Genomic DNA, 7,138 nt, shown 5'->3' with positions numbered 1-7,138 from the left:
TCAGTAACATTAAAAACTGTAATTTGCCAATAGTATTAAATTTGCAATACTCTTAGCTGTCAATCTACACTAGAAAGTCCAAGGTGATATTTATCAGGCGTTCGAGGTACAATGGTTTTTGTATAATTCCTTTAAAATTTAGTTCGTGGAGCAAAACACGTTATTCAGAAACATTGAACCACTTGTTCCAAGAATTACACTATTAGAATCTTGCTCACTCTTGGATAAAATTCTGCTTACGTCCATGCATGGTACCCCAATTAATTTCCAAATGTGACATCGTTGGCTCTAATATATTTATTAGTGACACCAAACTCCAGTTAAATCGACATGAATTTTTCGTTTGTGTTTTCGTTCTCCATGGCACCAAGAACGAATAAGACCGATGTGTGCTAAGATTTTCAGCAGAATTAGAACTGGAGTAGACAAGTCTTTTTTCTAGTTTTTTTCAGCAAGAAGTAAAATATTTCGAAACTCTTAATACCGTGCTCACCACACAGTTACGAAGTTCATCAGTTAAAGTTGCAAGAGCAAATGTGAATAACGTCCGAGAACTGCGAGAATTAACAAACGATGTCAATCTTTCAGCGAAACTGTACTGGTAATTCGGACAGAAGAAAGACACTGAACTCTAACAAGAACATGTGATCATCAAGAAACTACGTCTGCCTAAAATTTTTACAGCCAGTAACGAGCAAAGTTTTAAAGAAAATAAAGACGTTGGCCGATGCATTGGGAAGTGTTATAGTTCCAGAATTTCAGACGCTGGCTATTGCCGAAAATGAACAGTTTTGTATGCTGGTTTTTTAACTGGACTCGACTCTAAGTAAATATCACTGTCTCGAAAGCAGATCACAGTTGTGTCACCGCGGTTTTACGAGCAGTCTAGAATCAACACACGGTCAAAGTTGAATGAAGTGAATACTGTAGCAATCGCTGCAGACTAAGGCATTCCTACACATGGTAACTGCCTGTCACTTGATGTTAGAAGATGTATACTCATCTCCAATTTCATTGCCGCTAATACTTTCTTACTCGAGTAAACTTGGAAAGTTCGGAAAGTACAACATTCGCTGAGTGGGTAATCACAACAAATTTGTAACAGTCGTTAACGATAACGTTGCGCACCAGAATAAATGCTGCTAATGAACATTTGTAAAAACATCTCCATGCCTGTGAAGCGCTAACATTTAACATGAGAGGTTAATTAACGTAAAACTATTCAGCGGCAGATTTTTTTTAACTCAGAAGAATGGTAATATTAAGTGATAGAACAATGGAAAATGCTAGGCTCATTTGAGCCTATAACTACTTATGTGTTGTGAACGTCATTACAGTTTCACTCATTCCACGAAAGTTTATATTTTTGTTCGTAATTATGGACTATTCGTCAACGTGGAACGAAACCTTTGGCCAAAAATAGCTTCAGAATGGTATCACTATAAATTTCATTTTTTTCTAATTGTTTTCATGAACGTAAATTAGAATTAGTTATTAGAATATAAAAAGATATATGCAGTTAACCACCGGATAAAATCTATGCTAAAACATGTGCATTCACACGAATACTGCGCTTAGTCAGGCAGGTTTTTCAGATTTCCTTAAAAGAGTTTCCACAGAACTGTAGGAAGATATAACTAGATACAATAGCTCGAAGAGTGAAATGGATGACTGAGGTTGTTTGTATTAATAACCCATGTTCCGTTGCCGCACAGCGTAGCCGCATGGCCACTGGCGCCTTGCCACGGTTCGCGCGACTCCCCCCGTCGGAGGTTCGAGTCCTCCCTCGGGCATGGGTGTGTGTGTGTTGTCCTCAGCGTAAGTTAGTTTAAGTTAGATTAAGTAGTGTGTACGCCTAGGGACAGATGACCTCAGTCATTTGGTCCCATAGGAAATTACCATCACCACCATCATGTTCCGTCAAAAGAGACTTCGTCTAAAGCGTCCTCAGATTCCAAGAATGGTGCTATCCACAGGAAATTATAGGCGCTGGATGACAGCAAGAACGTGCAGAATAACTTAGAAAGTATTTGCGCTTGGTGTACGAGTGCTACTGGCAACGCTCTTAAAATTTGGACGAACACAATGCCATGCACACGTCAATATGGTGGTAACAATGAAGGATTGCCTTGTGTGACACACGTTTTACGCTGCATTTATTTTATTCTGATATCAATATATTCCAATTTATGAGTTTTATTATAAACGATAGTGAGAAACAGTTTGAAGAGCTTGTTGCAGGGTAGGTTGTGCTGAGAAAATTGTTTAGAAAAAAATTTGGTAAGTTGCGCCGTTTTCGAATTGATTAGCACTGAAGTTAGCTAATGAGGCTGTTGCGTGCGGAGATCCCTCTAGAGACTGTGTCGCCAAACATGTTCTTCGTGTGGTTTCCTAACACCGAACAGGAGAGTGATACAAAAATTGGACATGGGGCGGTAGTAAGGATCGAACCCGAGCCATGGGTTGAGCAGTCTAAAGCGCCATCATCTACCCTATGGGAACAACCGACAACAATTGTATCTGGCAGGCCTGTTGAATTTGCGTGCGCAACGGCCTGGTTGGCTAACTTAAATGCTAATTAACTCGGACACAGCGCAACGTATCCATTTTTTTTCTAAACAATTATTTCTCAGCACAACATATCCTGCAACAAGCTTTTCAAACTGTTTCTCGCCATCCTGTACACACATCTTTCCTTGCAGTAAGATTAATTCTTCATACTTAGAGTTTGGATTATGCATTTCAAATGGTTCAAATGGCTCTGAGCACTATGGGCCTAAACATCTGAGGTCATCAGTCCCTACTTAAACCTAACTAATCTAAGGACATCGCACACATCCATGCCCGAGACAGGATTCGAACCTGCGACCGTAGCGGTCGCACGGTTTCAGACTGAAGTATGCATTTCCTGTTACAACAGTCAACTATATCTTTCACTCTGGTTCTCACCTTCCATATGTGATATCTTTTCTAGTTACACTCCAGTATTGTTGTATTTATTTTATTCTGTTTGACTGAGATTGTTAATTTGATCCACACGGTGGATTAACGACCGGAGGCTGGTAGACGGGCAGTTCGTAAGCGGTTTCTCAAGCTCGTTTAAGCGACGACTGGGCTGGTCCCCAAAATCCGATAGGCAAACAGGTAAAATACGATAACGCTTGGTTTCCCTCCCACAAGGTACCTTGACGACTGTGGTTTCAGGTACTGCATCCGGCCATAAAGTTAAACGAAATTTGCAAAGCCCTGAAAAAGCAGACCCCCTACGAGACCGGATAAACGTTATGGAAATGAAACGAAAGTTTTAATGTTTTTCTGTTTTTTTTCTCTTTACTTTTATTTACCGTTCACTCATTTTCAGTTACGTGACGTTCTCACTCCCCACGTGTAACACCTGTTTTGAAGTTGTTCATCAGAACCCGACCTTCTTTGATTATGATAGTTAGTTTTAGACTGATGATGGTCTTTTTAAGCCGAAAACCGGTTAAGAAAAAAATTAATACTGCATAACATTCACAGTTTGGAGGAGAGTCGAAGTCCGTCACTGTTTAGTCTTGAACGTACTTTCAGTTACACAAAGGCGGACTGACAAAATTCCAATACTGACACGAGATACTAGCTGTAACTAGCTGAGCACACTAACTGGCCGTGCTTATTCCATACTCTGAGATTCAGAAGCGCTCAGACTTTGTGAACATGTCTCTGCTGAAATTTTGCACTGTTCACCTGCCTCGACAAACTCCTCGTACCCTGGCTGTCAAGTGCAACATGAGAATCGCTGTAGAAAGCGCTGTTGACACTTAAAGAGCACCTGAAACTTTGGTATACAAGCCTGATGAGATAATATCAAAAACGACACATTTTGTAAAAAAAAATTCGAGTTGCGTAAGAAAATGTATTTGTTGACCACTGTTTTGCAAGCCCAGGATGGCTTGCCAGGAAGTGCAACAAAACCTGGCGTAAAATATCGTAGACGTACCGCCGTGCTGTAAGATGTCGCAGATGACAGTCAAAGGGGTCCTGCTGTGAAATGAAATGGCACGCCCGACCATCACTCATGGCTGTTGGAACATGCGGCAGGCGACGGCCAGGTTGCTACCCCTCCATTGTCCGGGGCATCTCCACACACGTCTTCGTGTAACGGGGCTCAGTTCGAAGCGGGACTGATCACTGAAGACCATTCTACTCCAGTCAAAAAGATTCCTGAAAACACCCCAAACAACGGTGGGACAAAATGGTTCAAATGGCTCTGAGCACTATAGGACTTAACATCTGAGGTCATCAGTCCCCTAGAACCTAGAACTACTTAAACCTAACTAACCTAAGGACATCACACACATCCATGCCCGAGGCAGGATTCGAACCTGCGACCGTAGCAGTCGCGCGGTTCCGGACTGAAGCGCTTAGAACCGCTCGGCCACCGCGGCCGGCAACGGTGGGACACCAACCTGACTGTCGTCTGCCACACAGCCCGACAACCGGACGCGATGGTCTCGGTTACCATTTCTTTTCATAGCAGGACTCCTTTGGCTGTCATCTGCGGCACTCTTAGGTAAGCGGTACGTCGCCGATATTCTACGCCAAGTTTTGTCGCTCTTCATGGCGAGCCATCATGGGCTTACGTTTCAGTAAGATAATGCCCGCCCGCACGCGGTGAGAGAATCTTCTGCTTGTCTTCTTGCTTGCTAAACCCTACCTTGGCCAGCAAGGTCGCCGAATCTTTCCCCAACTGATAACGTTTGAACCATTATGGGCAGGCCCTCAACCAACTTGGGATTTTGACGATCTAACTCGCCAACTGGACAGAATTTGACACAATGTCCCTCAGGAGAACATCTAACGACTCTGTGAATCAGTGCAAAGCCGAATAACTTGTTGCATAAGGGCCGGAGGTGGATCAACGCGTTATAGCCTTGCCCAATTGGTGAAGCTCTTTCTCTTGAATAAATGTCCGCCCTGATAGCTGAGTAATGCCTGCACGGTAACTCAGCGTGTTCGGTCAGAGTGTTAGTTGGTCTCTGTAATAAAAAAAAACTGAGTTAATGGATCAACGATGAACTGAAACGGGTGTCCAAAAAAAAAAAATGTGGTCAGCGTGACGGATTGCCGCCCCACGGACCCGGGTTCGATTCCCGCCTGGGTCGGGAATTTTCTCTGCTCAGGGACTGGATGTTGTGCTGTCTTCATCATCATTTAATCCCCATCCGGCGCGCGGGTCGCCAATGTGGCGTAGAATGGAATGAGACCTGCACCAATGCGGCCGGACCTGCCCCGCCACGGGCCTCCCGGCCAATGACGCCAAACGCTCATTTCCAGTTCTTGAATAAATCATCCAATTTTTCTGAAACTGTAATCATTTGTTTTTATGTACACGTACATCACATCTATCGATTTCCATTCCATTCGGATAATTCCTTCGTGGTGCGTCCTTTTTTTGTCTTGGAGTGTATTTAATCTACGAGTTCGGTGTAAATAGACGTAACAGCCTACAAAAAGCTACTTCTCTAGCAAAACGTTGGTGCCAGAGTGATGAAAACGTGAATTTATGGGAATTTTTGGGTATCTGCACACGTTTCCAATTACTCCAGTACGCACGTGATTCTGTCGCCTTTCACTTGTCTAGTTTGCCTCGAGTTAAAGAGCGCTGTACCTAGACTCATACATGTAGTAATGAAGTTGTCTCAAGTCATTAGAGCTTATATTGTGCTTGAGAGGAAATTTCCCTGTTATTATAACCCTAGTGCCACGAGGCTCATCTCCAACAAGCTCCAAGCAATTCAATTTTCAGACACATAAGAGGCAAAAAATTTGAAGTAGTTTACAATGAGATTAAAATGACCCTTGCGTTACAATCCACCGTCCATTACGGGCCACAAACTAGTTGCTGTTGTAGATAGAGATCAATTTCAAACGCTTCACTCTTCCGTCACAGTAATTTCAAGAGCGTGTACAAGAAATTATCGAGGTACAATTCATGTTGAAAATACAGTATCTTCCCGACGTTCCATTGTATTCTGTAGTCGTGTTTCTAAGTTCTGAGTTAATGTCAAACATGCTCCTTATAATCGAAGCTGAAACAAAAAACAGAGCTTCTAGAGTTCTATCTAAAAAGTCCGAACAAACGTCTGCAAAGTTTTTCTGCATTCACAGATTTTCTGCGCAGATTTTCTGGATGAAAACAAAGGCAGTTCCGAACGGTCAGTAACAACCGAGTTAAGAGGAGTGAACAGTGCGCTGTAAAACAACAGATGCCGGGGAATGAAGTCGATAAGCGCTATATGTTGTTCCTAAGAGCAGTTCAAAATAACCAAAACACAGGATGGTTGACTGATACTACCTTCTTTAGGAATATATGACTCACTTTTTAACGCTGAGGAATATACGAGGTGCGGCTAGAAAAAAACCGGACTGATGCTGGAAAAAACATTTATTTGCAATTATTTACAATTTCATGTTATCTCCTTCAATGTACTCTCCTCCTCGGTCTCTACACCGCTCCATACGAGTTTTACACTGTTCATAGCAATGCTGCAGATCATTTTCGGTAAGTCCATACATTACTTCCGTCGCTTTTTCTTTTGCTGCTTCAACAGTCTCAAATCTAGTTCCTTTCAAAGCTGACTTGACTTTAGGGAAAAGAAAAAAGTCACAGAGGGCCAAATCAGGTGAGTAGGGTGGATGATCTAAGATGGGAATGTTGTGTTTTGCCAAAAACGTCTTCACTGACAACGCACTGTGAGCTGGGGCATTGTCTTGGTGAAGGATCCATGACTTTTTTCTCCACAAATCGTTCCGTTTTCTCCGTACTCGCTCACGAAGGGTAGCCAGGACGCTAATGTAGTAATGCTGATTCACTGTTTGTCCCTCTGGTACCCAATCAATGTGCACAATCCCTTTGATGTCAAAAAAAGCAATCATCATTGCCTTGAATTTCGATTTTGACATTCGTGCTTTTTTTGTCGTGGAGAACCAGGAGTTTTCCAATGCATCGATTTTGTAAGAAGGTGGGATCACTTTCAATGTTTTCCAGGATGTCAGAACAAATCATTCTTCGGCGTTCCTTCTGTTCAATTGTTAGACACTTTGGAACCATTTTTGAACACACTTTGTTCATGTTGAAACTTTCATGAAGAATCTG

The sequence above is a fragment of the Schistocerca americana genome, chromosome 1, assembly GCF_021461395.2.
Source record: "Schistocerca americana isolate TAMUIC-IGC-003095 chromosome 1, iqSchAmer2.1, whole genome shotgun sequence".
In the NCBI taxonomy this organism is placed as follows: domain Eukaryota; kingdom Metazoa; phylum Arthropoda; class Insecta; order Orthoptera; family Acrididae; genus Schistocerca; species Schistocerca americana.
Note: the sequence above shows the minus strand (reverse complement) of the source record.